Source organism: Zeugodacus cucurbitae, chromosome 6 (genome assembly GCF_028554725.1).
Source record: "Zeugodacus cucurbitae isolate PBARC_wt_2022May chromosome 6, idZeuCucr1.2, whole genome shotgun sequence".
NCBI lineage: Eukaryota > Metazoa > Arthropoda > Insecta > Diptera > Tephritidae > Zeugodacus > Zeugodacus cucurbitae.
In genome coordinates, this window is record NC_071671.1 from 62906888 (window position 1) to 62922337 (window position 15450).

General features: G+C 33.5%; 1 protein-coding gene across 6 annotated transcripts in view; it reads left to right on the top strand.

Annotated features, from left to right (window-relative positions):
• The window catches only part of Shoc2_2 (Leucine-rich repeat protein SHOC-2), a 62455-nt gene that overhangs the window by 43005 nt on the left and 4000 nt on the right, over nt 1-15450 (top strand). For 5 of the 6 annotated variants that reach the window (XM_054233447.1, XM_011179645.3, XM_011179647.3 and 2 more), the window contains exon 4: nt 446-460. The exons of the other annotated variant lie outside the window; for it this stretch is intronic. The gene's annotated coding sequence lies outside the window, so the exon portion shown is untranslated. The remainder of the gene's footprint in view (nt 1-445; nt 461-15450) is intronic. 6 annotated transcript variants of the gene reach the window in all.

Here is a 15450-nt window from a genome sequence, read left to right on the forward strand (position 1 = left end):
AAAAGTATCCGAGTGCTTGTCATATATGACAGATCTTATTTGAACATCCCTATTCATGAGATTACAAAAATTTAAGAAAAATAATAATCATTTTTTTATCTCAGAACAATATTTTTTGTTTGGAATTTCGGTTGAGATCTTTCGAGCTTTAAGCCGCCAGCTAATTTATTCCATGAAAAACTTTTCCTTCAATCAAATTTCCAAATACTTGTTAATCCCAAAACTACAGCAATCTATGAAATATTTCTAAGTTTCCATTCAGAACATTTGACTTGATATCATTATTCCAGCGTCTCTATATTTAGATCTGACATTATCCATATACTTTCTCCAAGCGAACTTTTTAAACGATGACATTTAAATACCTCTTCATCAAATATATTTATTACATGTAATAATTTCAAAAATGATTCTAATCTCTTAATTTTGTGCTTTTCTATTGCAGCTACTTTCACTAAAGGTATGTATGAGACACATGAGTACAAATGTTTGTAAAATGTCAGCACTTTTAGTTTTATTCCTTCAAATTTATCACAATTAAACATACACAAATGGCAAAGCTAGAGTTGATCGCGCGTGCCATATTCTGTATACGAGACTATAAATGATCAGCACACTAATAAATTTTGAGATACAAACACATGCACAAATGCCATTAAACGCGACTCTACAATTTGTATGTCTCGTATGCCTAATTTCTGTCAACTAGTCATTTCCCCGCTAGTAAATTGCTGAATTTATGCTGTCACATTTCGTTTCAGTCACTTAGCAAATTTTTCACGCTCATATTTCACATTTCTTTTCCAACTATTTTTAAAATTTGTATCATTTTTCGTTAGCAGAAAAAAGTGATTTTTTTTTGTTTTGTTTTATTTTTGTAATTTAGCATTTTGTTTTAATTTCCATTTTGCTTTTGTGCAGCATTCTTTTATTATTAGCACTATGACATGATCATCAAATCAGCGCCATAGTTACCATATTATATTGTCGGTGATACTATTTATTCATTTTATGCGAATATCTATTATGAGAATAGGTGACGCAATACGAATTCATAATGGTTGAAAGTGAAACTCTAGTGGAATAAATAAGTGCTTTTCAAGGATCTGAATTTTTTGTATTTTGTGCTTGCATTTTAATGGTGTCAAGCTGAAAAATAATACAAAAAAATTTAATTTATTATTGCAATAATTTATTATTTGATTTAAATGCAATTCGGAGCGTAGATGAAGTATTAAGTTATCAGAGCAATATTTTGAAAGTTTCAGTTGAAACTCTTCCTCAAGCTCTCTAAGCAGCAAATACGTTTCTTCTCGTTCCATCTCGTTAAGTTCTGATTCCTTTCGTCTTCGAAATCAAGTTTGCCACGTATTTTGGACTCTTACTGAGATTTGTCGTTTTAAAATATAAGAAAACTTGTTTCGATCCTTCATTTACTTATTTTTTTATTTCTTGAATCGAACAATAAACTTTCTACAATTTCACTTTGAAACTGTTTAGCTTTCATTGATTTATTTAAATGCATAGTTCCTTAAGGTTACCAAAAAGTCGGTCGACATACACACACATCATTATATGAGTACATATTATACATTTATCAACTCATGAATGTCTGTGTGTCTGTTCGTTCCCATAAAGCACAATGAACTTCATTTTGTCCAGCAAACTCAGCTCAGAATTTGCGAAGACTTTACTTAATAGCTGATCAAATAAAAGCAAAGCAACAGCAAATATACAAGTGAGTACGCGCAATCACGCTCGTAAAATATCCATAAACCTCTTAGTCATGCCTTTTTTCTAGTTCAACGGTTTGTTGAACTTTACATTGGCATATATAGCAGTTTTTTAAAAGATTTTTTCTGTCGAACCAATGAAATTTTAACGCACTTTCAGTCAAATTTCGCGCTTTAATTTAATTTTCGCGCCGACAATTTCACTATATGTGAGTGCATACATTCATATGTACACTTATAGAAATAATTTAGGCCTACAAAAGTCAAAATGACGAAAAAATCATTATCATGCGTATCATTATTTCATTTAAGTGGGGGTATCTTTGCTTTGAAGCTTTTTTTCTCGACAGCGATCATTCTTGAGTTCAGTTCGAAAATGTAGCTAAGTTTTTAGTATGAGCTCACCTTTATTTATGTCAATTATCACATCTCTAGCCGTTTATTAAAATTTAATGATGTACTTGGTATATTTGAATATGTATAATTTTCTTAAAAAAATATTTTCTCTTTCAAAATTAGGCTAGATAATAATATTACACATTCAACAACCAGCATAGAAATATAAAACTAATAAATAGTGAAGCAAAACTGCGTTAATTACTCCAACTCATAGTATGTGTAACACCCGCTTCAAGCAATACTGCAAAGACTAAATTTTTAAAGATATATGTACATACATATATCTAAGTTAATGACTGTTTTCAAATGAGAACGTTAAAGATGTGGAGCCAAAACATACAGTGCCTTAAAACAAAAACCTAACCTAACCTAATATACATATATATGAAAAGCACAATTTTGAATGTGAAAGCAGGGTTGATTTGTATAAGCTCCGTTCTTTACGTCGAAGTTCTTTATATAAGTAAATAAAATTAAGCAACAGAGGAAAATCAAACTCGGTTTGTGTTTATGGGAGGAACATCTTTCTATTTTGAACTAGTAGTTTTCGTAAACTTGAAAGTCCTTAAATTTAGACTGAGTAATCGGTAAGATTCAAAAATAATTGTTTTCTGCTTGCAGATCTCCCGCATATGTAAGAACATTTAAGCTCTTATTAGAAGGTTTAGCTAAGCATAAACGAATATAAGTGTTTACATGGGTTTTCGGTTAAAAAAAGGGCTTATTTTCAATATTTTTCTATGCAAAAATTTTTTTATTTAATTCAAGCTTTTTTCTGTCTTAGGGATACATATTTAAAGTATAATTTCTGAAATTTTCAAAAAGAAAATTAAAACTCCTCCATTGTGACGTCATTTCCGGTGACACCTCGGAAAAAAATTCCTGACAGGATCATCTAACATGCAAAGACAAAAATAAGTGCTTGAAGGAAGGAAAGACAAAAAAGTAAAAATTGGAATTTTGCCAGACATTTCTCCTAAAAAATAAAAATGTCGGTAAAATTTGCTTGACATTTTGTTTTTTTAGTAATAGTAATAGTTATAATTGAAAAAAATCCTTGTTCAATCATGAGTAAATTGTATCTCGAACACCTATACAAAATTGCATCAAGATCGGTTAAGTAGTTTTCGAGAACATTTGACAACCGACTTTAAAAACACGGTTCCGAGAAAAACGCGTTTAAAGTTTTGAGTAATAATAAAACCTGACTTGGAGCCAAAGCCACACCTTCCAAAGGTTCTTTCTCCGAAACAATTATTCGAATCGACTTGAAAATTTAGGATAATATTCTTGAGATGTTAAAGAAAAGAAGATGATAAAGAAATTAATAAGCAAAAAGATAAATTTTTAACCCACGAAACCCATGTAACCCCTTGTATTGTCGAAATGTAAAATATAGGTTTGAATAACAAAATAAAAATGACACTATGCAATGATTACCGCACGCCTTCTGAATGAGCTTTCTCATAACTATTTGTTGCAGTAGTACTAATTAACAGATCACGCTTAAAGTTTCATAAGTCTCTTATTGTTCTCATAGAAAATCATTCAGCTGTATAAACATGCATATAAATATTATATGTAGATACATATGTATTATGACTACTTTATATATTGCACTTAGTCCACCAGACGGTATTTTCACAACCACATACGACACTTCTCAACAAATAGTGAATTTTGTACACGTCATATTTACAGTCATGCAATAAATACATGCATACTTGAGGTAGAAGCAACTTAAAGCGCTACTGCGATTGAACCCTCAGAGATAATTATTATTTTTGAATTAATATTACTCGTTGTAGTTCGCGTTTACCTGCGAGACCTGTCTATTGTAATTTTGTTTTCGATTTTTATACTTTCGATTCAAGTACTAAATCACTTTTGTTACGCCTAAGTGCAATTGTATGCTTTGGCGGTATTACTATTAAATTCAATAAATTTCAAAACAAATATTTACATAATAACTATTTCATTTCAACCATAGAGAAAATATAAATATTAAAATGTTTACATTACACTTCAGCACTTTTTATTGCACAAACAAATGTTTCATTCACAGTTAAGTGCCACTCGTGAGTTCGCTTGCGAAAAATTACGGAAATTTTCACATCCTCCTCCAAATGTATTAAATGGCTCTTAGAAAATGTAGGCATGCATGTGTGTGTGTATTGATAAGCGTGCTGCTGTGATTATTTACCTCACACGCTCCCTCGCCACTGTGCTCACGTATATAAACAAGCCACTAATTCAGGCGTTAAAACGTTGCTAATCACTTGATTGCGTTTGCAATTGTGCGTAGCACCTGCTTTATAGACGTATTTACTTTCATGCATTCAAACCTCCATCTATTTATAGTAAAAAGATAGCAACGCTAAATGCCCTGTCTATTTACATAGCAGTTAGAAAAATGTTAAAGGTGTAACAGTAAAATGTATATATATTAATATTAATACGAAATATAAATATTCGATGAATATACATACATACAAAGGTACATCAATATAGCTCACACCTACTTGTGGAAAGAAAATATGTAAATTTAGTTGATTTTAATTAAATAGAATTAAGCGAAAGTTAATGTGAATAAATATAAATGTTTTATACAATATTATGCAAACCTAAATTAAAGTGATAGTGATGTGAGCTTTTCATAATTTAGAAGGACATATTGTTGCCACTTTCATCATAGACACCATGGCGTATGAGTTATGTGAGTGTGTTAGACTATAGGAAGGCATCACAAATTTTAACTCATATTATTAACTAATTCTGATTAAATCTCGTATGAAAGAAGGAGTCATATGTACTTTCTTGAACAAATATTGCCTTAAGGAGTTACATGGGTTTCGTGGATTCAATTTTTTGTTTTTTGGCTTATTAATTTCTACAACATCTCATAATAGGACAATATTGTCCTAAATTTTCAAGTCGATCCGAATAATAGTTTCGGAGATACAGTCTTTTGAAGGTGTGCGTTCCAAGTCAGGTATTATTGTTACTCAAAACTTTAAATGCGTTTTTCTTGGAACCTGTTTTTCAAAATAGGTTGTCAAATGTTTTCAAAAACTACTCAACCAATCTTGTTGAAATTTTTAACAGGTGTTCAAGATACAATTTACTCATGCTTGAACGAAGGATTTTTTGTTTTCAATTACAACTATTTAACAAAAAAAAAAACATGTCAAGCAAATTTGACCGATTTTTTTTTTTTTTGGAAAAATGTCTGCCAAAATTCCAATTTTCACTTTTTTTGTCTTTCCTTCGTTTAAGCACGAGATTATGGTCTAACCTAAAACACTTATTTTTGTTTTTTCATTTTGGCTGATCCTGTCAGGAATTATGCTGACAACGCGGACGCTCCTTTTTTCCGAGCGGTCACTGGAAATGACGTCGCAATGGAGGAGTTTTACGTTTTTTTTTTTTTTTGAAAATTTCAGAAATTATTCTTTAAATATGTATCTAGAAGACAGAAAAAATTTTGAATTACATGAAAAAAAAACTATTGAAAATAGGCCTTTTTTATGCGACAAAGTCTATGTGACCCTTTAATTAATATTCCTTTTATATTATGACTTCTAGAATATAATTTTATTCTTCTTAAAATACAATAAACAATTAACTTTTTATTACTTTTTAATGAGTTCAAATATTTTAAAGATCTTATAATCTTGGAGATGGGCGGATATTCTAGGCATGAAAGTTATCAAAAAATTTTGATTTTGCTAGATTAAAGACCTTACGTGAAGAATTATGTATATTGTCCGAAAATACTTTAAAACTGTTGTTAAGATAATTAATTTAATTTTTTTTTTGGTTTTTAATTGAACATTCTAATACATATTTAAACAAAATATTTCATAATAAGAATGCCTCAGAATTTTTATTTTCTACCTATATATTCTCTATCTTCTTTATTGTCTGCAAAAATTCACTTTCAAACCAAAATATGCATTTATACATATGTATATTTGCACTCTAGACCACCATGGCTACCACCAGCCACGTCCTAATGCATCATGTATACACATAAGAATACATTAATTTCCGATTTCATTTCACTTGGCACCGGGCCACAAAAATTGTTATTGTTGTTGCGCGCAAAATAATATATACGCACATTAATTCGCCTTGTTTATACATTACTGGTACGTGTATGCATTCTTATATATTACTGAAGTATTTTATTTTAATTATTTTATTATTATTATATTTATATATTTGTCTGCGCCTCGGCATTTATACTGCAAATAACTGAACACACTTAAATTATGACAGCATAAGAAGTAAGATAGAAAAACGTAAAAATTTTAATTTTTTTTCTTTTTAATTGCACTTTATGGCTTTTTGATTAAGAATCTGAAAATGTTAATACAGATTTAAAATGTGATTTGCTGTTTTTTCGATTCATTTGTGTTCTTAGCGAAACGCCGCATTGTATCTTCAAGTTCATCGCTGCCAGCAGCAGTGTCTGTGTCTGGCAGTGAATTTATGTACATTCCTGAAAAAATATATTTCAAAAATATTTGCCCACATTTTGTTGATTTTATGTGCTGTGTGTCACTGATAGTGCGATACATGACGCGGCAACAAGCATTACACTCAATCACCAATCGCAGCCACTTGTTGCTCACACATACACATGAACACATGCATAAGGAAGGGTCAAGTTCAAGTTCAATGCAAAAGCTACAGCCGCAAAATTGTTTGCTTTGGCGCTTTAGCTGCTTAGCAAATAGTTTCCTGTGTTTGAGAAATATGGCAAGCCGCCTTTATGTGCCAGTGCGTGTGCTTGTTGACTTCCTGCCTGCTGCCTTGCTTGGTGCGCACGTACTTACTCGTACATATGTATGAAAATGTTTTGAATGCTGTTTGTCTGAAATTCTGCGAATTTCAAACGCCTTCTGTAAAATGTTTATATAATGTTGGTAAGTGGGAATGCAATGCAATTTTGTGCAGAGATGTTTGTGTGTATGCATGTATGTTTATACCGGTTGGTGCAGCGTGAATTGGCTTTTGGCGCAAACTCATATTGCATTTCCTGTCCTTGGTTTTAATTACTGTTAATTTAGTTTTTATCAATTTGAATTTACTTTGATTTATTACATTTTTTTCGTTGATATACATTCATATACATATATATATATATATATATATATATATATATATATATATATATTATATATATCTTTTTTTTAATATATATATTCTTATACATATATTTTGAGTTTATTTAGTAATAATTTTATTACTTTGAATAATTATTTATTGGTGTCTATGCTTATCATTTAAAATACTCTGACTTGAATTTATTACTCATGCACGTGTTTTTTTTTTACAATTTTTTCTTAGTAATGTAATTCGTTTACAGAATCAAAAATTTAAAGTTATAAATAGTGTTTCGAGGCCAAATTTTAAATTAATTATGAAAGTTTTTATACTCTCGCAACATGTTGCACAGAGTATCATAGTTTTGTTCACATAACGGTTGTTTGTGTCACCAAGAAATAAAAGAGTTAAATATGGGGTTATATATATATAAATGATTAGGATGACGAGTGGATTTGAAATCTGGATGTCTGTCCGTCCGTCTGTCCGTCTGTCCGTGCAAGCGATAACTTGAGTAAAAATTAAGATATCTTAATGAAACTTGGAACATATGTTCCTTGGCACCCTGAGGAGGTTGCTTTCGAAAATGCAAAATCGGTCCACTGCCACGCCCACAAAATGGCGGAAACTGAAAATCTATACAGTGTCATAACTAAGCCATAAAGATAAGCCATAAAGATATTAAAAAAAATTGGAACACAGGATCGCATTAGGGAGGGGCACATTTAGATGTAATTTTTTTGGAGAATGGGGCGTTGCCCCGCCCTCAAATAGGTTCTTTGTATTTATCTCGCAAATCAATAAAGTTCTATAAGCCAAACTTTCTGCAGTCGTTTCATTTAGCCACTTCTTAATGCAGTCCAAAAATTAAAGAAATCGGATAATAACCACGCCCACCTCCCATACAAAGGTTAGGTTAAAAATTTCTAAAAGTGGGTTAACTGACTAACGAAAAACGTCAGAAACACTAAATTTCACATAAGAAATGGCAGATGGAAGCTGCACTCAGATTTTTTTGTACAAAATGGAAAATGGCCGTGGCGTCGCCAACTTATGGGTCAAAAACCATATCTCAGGGACTACTCGATCGATTTCAATGAAACTTGGTTTGTAATAGTTAATATTTTTCTTACATCCCAATGATATGTTGTGAAAATAGGCCAAATCGCTTCACAACCGCGCCTACTTCCTATATACCAGAACTTTGAAGACTATCTGAAGCGTTTACTCTACAATATATAAAGTAAGCACTAGTGAAGTTATCGGTGCAGAACTTTGCACAAATACTACGTTTATAGTGGGCAGCCCCATTCTAAAAATCGCCGAAATCGGACCATAGGTTTTTAAGGCCCCATATATCGAACACGAGGACCTCGGTGCTTCTAACCTAAAATTATGTTTTCCAACTTTCAATACAATGGACTTTATACAATATATATGACGAATATGTGGGTCAAATTGTGTATTATATAATATAAATAAAGTTAAATAAATAAATTGCGAGAGTATAAAATGTTCGGTTACACCCGAACTTAGCCCTTCCTTACTTGTTTAAATTATTTTTCTTAATAATAACTCGTTTACAGAATCAAAAATTTAAAGTTATAAATAGTGTTTCGAGCCAAATTTTAAATTAATTATGAAAATAAATTATTACATTTTATTATTATATTTTTTGACAAACACAGAAGCTGTTAGCTTCGGAAATATTTTATTAGGTCTACAACTTTACTTCCGCCGTTTTCCAATAAATGTCTCTAGAGTCAAGCACTGGTCGATTAAATCAATTTTTGTTTTATATCGATCTTGGACATTTCTGTAAAATTAAATTTTCTTTTCTTTTTTAATTCCAAGTAAAGTGCGGCTGAGGCTCATCGCATGCTTTCGGATACGTACGGTGAAACTGTCCTAAGTGAAAAAAAGCCTTAAATTTACAAAAAAATCGGCGGAAGCAAAGTTGTAGACTTAATATTAAACTAATTATATTGACTTTAAGTTCTGCAAACCCAAATTCTGTGAGTGGAAAAGTTGGTAAAATAATTTGTGTCTGTTGGATTTACTTATATTACCATCATATGATGGTTTCTATTACAAACTAGAGGGGTGTTCAGTTCAAGATTTTGTGAAATGTCAAATTGTAAATCTGAAAATCTGCTAAGTAAAACAAGGATATGTTCTCTTAGGAATTTAAAAGTGCACTCTCATAATATCTTATACTCGTCATCACTGTATGAAATGATAAAATCATACTGTTGAGCGTTGTTTCAGAAAATCAATCATGATTCATATCTTTGCGAGCTCTAACCTTGAATATTTGGTTTCAAAATTATATCAACTTTAAAGGATTTGTGTAGGTTGAATTGGTTAGTTTAACGTAATTAAATTGATCACTGCCGCCGTTCTCATACTCACCACATAATTATTAACAATCTAATAAAGTAAAGCAGTAATCGCAGACAATTTAATTAACTTAAGAGGCAAACATACAACGGTACTGATATGCCATATACATATGTATTTAAAATACGTAATTTTATATAACTCTAATGGAAGTGGGTAGTTAGTACTATTAGGGTGGCACAAACAGTGCTGACATATTTATTTTTTCTTTTTGCAATCGGACAGTGAAGGTAAAGCTTTTTTCTTTTGTGTTGAAAGAGTGATGCCACAGGTTTTGTCGAACTTACCTAGATATATTCGAAAAAAAAATTCTCTACATTTCGTACATTACTTAATACCAAAAAAATCGTATTCTTTTAGCAAAAATCACAATAAAAATGGTCACCTTAATATACAATATATTTGCAGCCTTTTGAGTGGTATAACTCGTGTTTTCACTTTGCCGACAGTGACAGTGACAGCAGCAATGACATTGCGATGTCTTCGGACAGAGTTTTTTTTATATTTTTTAGAATTAAATTTATTAATTAAAAGCAATGAGGAAAAAAACGCCATCAGCGCTGACAATTGTTTGATCATATGGGAAATTAACAAATATAACTCTAAAGTTATAAAGCTTAAGCGCTTTGACTCATATTTGTATATAAATCCATGAAGTAAGTGTGGGTGCTTATGCTTTCAAAAACTGAAATTCAATTGTCATTTAAAAACATTTAAAGACCCACTTTAAAATAAAAAAAATATGTTCAAGGAAAATCTTCAATACGAACTAGTTGCCACATTTTCTTTTAATATATCTCCGTGAACGCCTAGTTACGCTTTTTGCAACCGTTATAACACATACCTACACCTCGATTTGTGACCAAATATGTTGACCATTTCACTGTGCCAAGAAGTGACAGTGCAGGAGCAGCCAACGCAACAAACAGCGGTTGTCGTTCGTGGTCGTGGCTTTAGTGATTTATAACAGCGCAGGCGATTTGCAACACTGCGTAGGTGTTGTTGCATGATGCCATATCAGTGGCAAAAGCCATTAGGTTGACTCTGATTGGGTTTATTTGAGGCGAAAAAGTCGAAAGGCAAAAAGTCGTTGACGATCACTTAAGCGCCCGCACAGTCACTGCATATAAGTGCATCTGTACATATACAAATTTTATATAATATATATATGTTTGCCTCAAATAAACTTCCCGCAGTTAACAGCTTGACATTGCTGTTTGCAACAAACAATCGTATGCGGCAACAGTTGGCCGACAGCCGGCCAAATAAATTAATAACAAATAATAAAACTGTCACATGGCCATTGGCCCGCGGACATTTGGAGGCCAAGTGTACAGAAAACTATCTAACGCAATAGTAAAGTAAAAAGCCGGGTCGATTCGCTGGGATATACATATGTATCTGCATGCGGCAGGCTCTCGTGGAAAACAGCCAATTAGAGCTTTCACCCAAAATATGAATGGCTTTTCGCATTTCGCATATTTCGTATAAATTCACGCAAACATACAATTATTAATATGCTCAGTGATTTATTAACATCGGCATCTGATTTTTTTTATTTAGTTATGTTGACTTGCCTCCCGCAGCTATTGCAAATACTTCATTAATTTCCCACATTTCAAATATGTTGTTGACACTAAAATAAAGCACAGCAATCGTTTTTCGTTTTACAAACTTGCTTTTGCATTTCTCCACCTGCCCGGCGCATGTGTGTGGGTGTATGTAACGGACCGCGTTACTTGGGTGTTTCAAACGACAGTAACAGTCTGCAATAAATGGTATGCGACATTCGCGACTGAAAGTGATTCTATCATTACATAAGGCAATACATATTTTGGAGAAAAAATTTATTATTCATATAAAAATTTTATAAATTTACAAAAAAATATAATTTATACAAATATTTTTAATTTTTATTATGTATATATTTTTATAATTTAATTATTTTTTTATAATTAAAATCTTTTTTTTTGAATAATTTTGTTTTTTATAAATTTCGTTAGTCACAAAAGACAATTGGAAAAAATAATTGTTGTTGTTATTGGAACTTATTATATTTGTTTTTAAAGGAAGTTTTAATATTTTAGCAAGTTTTTTTAAATAATAAATAAATAGATCTTTGTAAAAGTATATTTTTAGGGAACTAAGCGTATTTCACACATATTTTCGGCACAAAGCCAATACTTGAAAGAACAATCGATTTTTATTATATTTTTACTATTTATTCTCCAAGCTACAAACTAGAAATCACTCTTGCCAAAGATTTTAAGCAAATCAGCTATAAGCATCGGCACTTTGTTTAGGTCTTGAGTACGCTGCTATAATTATTTCAAAGTCACGCTAATGTTCCAATTATTTGTATTACCAAAATTTACCGTTATAACGATCATTACAAATTTTCGCAAAACATTTCTAATTAGCTTACCAATACTGTATAATACATATCGCTCTGTGTATGTACATATGTGCATCTGTGCTCCACTATCTCCATTTGCGCGTATCTTCGAAATTACTGAGGCGCACCCATTTATCTGAGCAATTTTAACACATTTGCATTAGGAAAATTGCATTTTAAGCAACTTGTTGCGCGTAATTGACCATGTAAGTACGTGTGTTGCTGTACGCCTTTTCTTTTTCATTTTCCTTTTCGACTTGCGATTTTCATGTGCACCACGCCACAACAAACTGGTCAGCGCAAGCGTAAAGTGAGTGCGCCGACGCACACACCACCTCTATATGTGCAAACACATAAATAATGCGCTGCGATCGGTATCTGAATGCGGCGATCGCTGATATGGTAAACTGCAAGAGTTCGGATTTTATACAAATAACTGTCATTACATACATAAATACACACACACAGACAGAAGCAGGCTGCTGCACATATTTGGTATTTTCTAATTTAGTTGCCATGAAATTAAAATTGATGTTCAGTCTATTTGGTTAAACTTGTGGAAATTTGCAAGAGATCCTTATCGTTTATAATCGAATTGTTATGGTGGCATTTAAGTTGGTTGTATGTAGATGAATATTTACAGGTATACATATGTAATCTATATTACTCAATTAGTGGAAAATGTCACATTTTGTAAAGATATATTTTGTTTTAATTGGATTTCGCATTCAAGTTTTGCTAGATCGCTGTATGTATGTATGTATGTGATTGGCGTTGCAACCGTTTAGCCGGTTATAGCCGAATCGACGATAGTGCGCCATCTCTCTCTCTCCTTCGCAGTTCGGCGCCAGTTGGAGATCCCAAGTGTAACCAGGTCGCTCTCCACCTGGTCCCTCCAACGGAGTGGAGGCCTTCCCCTTCCTCGGCTTCCTCCGGCGGGTACTGCATCGAACACTTTCAGGGCTGGAGTGTTTTCGTCCATTCGGACAACATGACCTAGCCAGCGTAGCCGCTGTCTTTTTATTCGCTGAACTATGTCAATGTCGTCGTATAACTCGTACAGCTCATCGTTCCATCGTCTGCGGTATTCGCCGTTGCCAATGTTCTTAGGACCATAAATCTTGCGCAAAATTTTCCTCTCGAAAACTCCTAGTGTCGTCTCATCTGATGTTGACATCGTCCAAGCTTCTGCACCGTAGAGCAGGACGGGAATGATAAGCGACTTGTAGAGCTTGATTTTGGTTCGTCGAGAGAGGACTTTACTGTTCAATTGCCTACTCAGTCCAAAGTAGCACCTGTTGGCAAGAGTTATTCTGCGCTGGATTTCGAGGCTGACATTGTTCGTATTGTTGATGCTGGTTCCCAGGTATACGAAATTATCTACCTCGAAGTTATGACTGTCAACAGTGACGTGGGAGCCAAGGCGCGAATGCGCCGATTGTTTGTTTGATGACAGGAGATATTTCGTCTTGTCCTCATTCACCTCCAGACCCATTCGCTTCGCCTCCTTATCCATGCGGGAAAAAGCAGAACAAACGGCGCGGTTGTTGCTTCCGATGATATCAATATCATCGGCGTACGCCAGGAGCTGTACACTCTTGTAGAAGATTGTACCTTCTCGGTTTAGCTCTGCAGCTCTTATAATTTTTTCCAGCATCAGGTTAAAGAAGTCGCACGATAGTGAGTCACCTTGTCTGAAACCTCGTTTGGTATCGAACGGCTCGGAGAGGTCCTTCCCAATCATGACGGAGCTTTTGGTGTTGCTCAACGTCAAGCCGTATTAGTTTTGCGGGGATACCAAATTCAGACATCTCGGCGTAAAGACAACTCCTTTTCGTGCTGTCGAAAGCAGCTTTAAAACCGACAAAAAGGTGGTGTGTGTCGATCCTCTTTTCACGGGTCTTCTCCAAGATTTGGCACATGGTGAATATCTGGTGAGTTGTCGATTTTCCAGGTCTAAAGCCACACTGATAAGGTCCAATCAGTTCGTTGACGGTGGGCTTTAGTCTTTCACACAGTACGCTCGATAGAACCTTGTATGCGATATTTAGGAGGCTGATCCCACGGTAATTGGCGCAGATTGTGGGATCTCCCTTTTTATGGATTGGGCAGAGCACACTGAGATTCCAATCGTCAGGCATGCTTTCTTCCGACCATATTCTGCAAAGAAGCTGATGCATGCACCTTATCAGTTCTTCGGCGCCGTATTTGAATAGTTCTGCCGGTAATCTATCGGCCCCCGCTGCTTTGTTGTTCTTCAAGCGGGTAATTGCTATTCGAATTTCTTCATGGTCGGGTAATGGAACATCTGTTCCATCGTCATCGATTGGGGGATCGGGTTCGCCATCTCCTGGCTGATCGCTGTAACAATGCTTTAAAACATAAACACATAACGAACATAAGTTCACATAACGGTTGTTTGTGTCGCACAGAAATAAAAGAGTTAAATATGGGGTTATGTATATATAAATGATCAGGATGACGAATGGAGTTGAAATCCGTCCGTTTTTCCGTGCAAGCGGTAACTTGAGTAAAAATTGAGATATCTTAACTAAAAATAAAATTATAAAAGAAAAATTTCGTACAAAGGATCGCACTAGAAAGAGCCATATCCGGATGTAATTTTTTGGGAAAGTGTTCGTGGCCCCGTCCCAAAATATGTTTTTTGTAAACTATTAAACTATTAATGTTATATCAACCAAACTTTCTACAGTCGTTTCTTCTAAGTACTACCTTATACAGTCCAAAAATGGAGGAAATCTGATTATAACTGCGCCCACCACCCTTACAAAAGTTATGGTGAAAACCACTAAAAATGCTTTAATTCATTCACTAGAAATGATTCAATTCTGGGAAAACACCAGAAAACTTAAATTTCTTCATAAAGAAGAGGTGCATTCAAATTGGTATACAAAAATTTTAAATGGGCGTAGCTCCGCCCACTTATGGGCCAAAAACAATATCTGCGAAACTACGGTTGGTTGTATTTTCCTTGCATCCCAATGATATTTTGTGAAAACAGCCCAAATCGGTCCACAACCACGCCTACTTCCTATATACCAGAACTTTGAAGTTGATTTACAATATATAAAGTAAGCACTAGTGAAGATATCGGAACAAAACTTTCTATAAATACTGCATTTATAGTGTGGCATTCCCTTTCTAAAAATCGCCGAAATCGGACCATAAGTTTTCAAGGCCCCATATATCGAACATGAGGACCTCAGTGCTTCTAATTTTTTTTTACCGTAAATATAGGCAGAAAAATCAGATATTTTGAAGAAATTCAGAGGGATTTCTTCTAATAATATGTCTCCATACCTAATATTAGGGTTTCCAACTATCATTTCGATAACAATGTTAAGTATCTTAGTAAACTGGTTTTCCTTAATATATGTATATATATTCTTA